Here is a 1690-nt window from a genome sequence, read left to right as displayed (position 1 = left end):
TATGTGTAAGTTTGCATATAAGTACAAGTATATAAATTTGCATATAAGTACAAGTTACAGCTGAAGCCCAAATACATAACTATGCAGTACCTGGCTTAGCATACTGTGGCGCAGGCTTCCTCAAACTCGGCCCTCCAGATGTTTTTGGCCTACAACTCCCACAATCCCTAGCTAGCAGGAGCAGTGGTCAGGGATGATGGGAGTTGTAGTCACAAAACATCTGGAGGGCCGAGTTTGAGGAAGCCTGCGGTGGTGAGCCCCACTGTCTTGTTATGCAAGGTGCTTGTACCTGGGGGGTGCTAAGGATGCTGTGGGACTCGCAAAGCCAGCCAGCCTGTATGCTTGCTGCTGCAGTCCTTTGATGCCTTCTCAACCTGTATGCTTGTAAAAAAGACTATTACATAGGCACCACAATTTCCCCATTTGCTCTCCTCCCCAAAGAGCCCAATCCAAAGTATACCTGCTGAAACATCCCACTGAACTTCATGGGACTTACTTCCAACTAGGACTGTAGCCTTAACCACGTGTAGTCTACCCCCAAACTGCCTAGCACTTGAAGAAAGAGGAACACGGAAGCATACTGTTGCTTCATTATCTCCAGTTAACATATATATTGCTAACTGTTAACTGAAGAGGAAAGAGAATATCTGAATATCTGCTAACAGAATCTGAAACCAAGTAAAGGTCATGTCTTAGGAGTATTTGTGAGCCACTTAAGGTATTTTGTAATGCTCTGTTTCAGTAATGAGCAGGTCAGAAGAACTGAACAAGAAATAGATCAAGAATGTAAGAATAGACTTCTGGATCAGGCCGAAGGCCCATATTGTCCAGCATCCTGTTCTCACAGTGGCCGGCCAGATGCCTATTTTAACAGAACCATGTGCATTTGTACTTAATCATCATGTGTTTTCTTGACTCACAAGTGGTTGAAGGCCCTTCTTTGCTGCCCAGGCAGGAGGCTGGTAACTTGCTGCCCATTAAGGTGCTCTTCCTCCCTGCGGCCACCATGACAGACACTTTATCTTACCCATTTCATTATGTATCCAAAAGACTCTGAGCTGATTCAATTTTATTTGTACAAAACATGGATGTCTCAAACTCAGTACTATCTTCAGTTTGCAAACTTTAAAATGACACAATTAAAATATTTTGCTATATTACGTCTCATTATGAGCCACCAACATATGTAGGTGAATTAGAAACAGTAACAGTGCCTCCCTGGAAAGAGAACCAGTTCTGCAGTCCCATGGTGCCCCAGATGGCAGCAGCAGCAGCAGCAGTAACACATCAGACTCTGAAAAGACCCAGCTGATGGCTGCTCAGTTTGAAAAGGCCTTTTTCGGCTAGGAAGATTTTATTTACCATTTTTTGTGTGGAGGTGGAAGGAGAAGAGCACAAAATAAAAGGGCCGATAAAGGTAAAGGTACCCCTGGCCATTAGGTCCAGTCGTTGCCGACTCTGGGGTTGCAGCGCTCATCTTGCTTTATTGGCCAAGGGAGCCGGCGTACAGCTTCCGGGTCATGTGGCCAGCATGACTAAGCCACTTCTGGCGAACCAGAGCAGCGCACGGAAACACCGTTTACCTTCCCGCCGGAGCGGTACCTATTTATCTACTTGTACTTTGACGTGCTTTCAAACTGCTAGGTTGGCAGGAGCAGGGACCGAGCAACCCCGTCACAGGGATTTGAAC

Source organism: Podarcis filfolensis (genome assembly GCF_964270895.1).
Source record: "Podarcis filfolensis genome assembly, chromosome: 2".
In the NCBI taxonomy this organism is placed as follows: Eukaryota; Metazoa; Chordata; class Lepidosauria; order Squamata; family Lacertidae; genus Podarcis; species Podarcis filfolensis.
Note: the sequence above shows the minus strand (reverse complement) of the source record.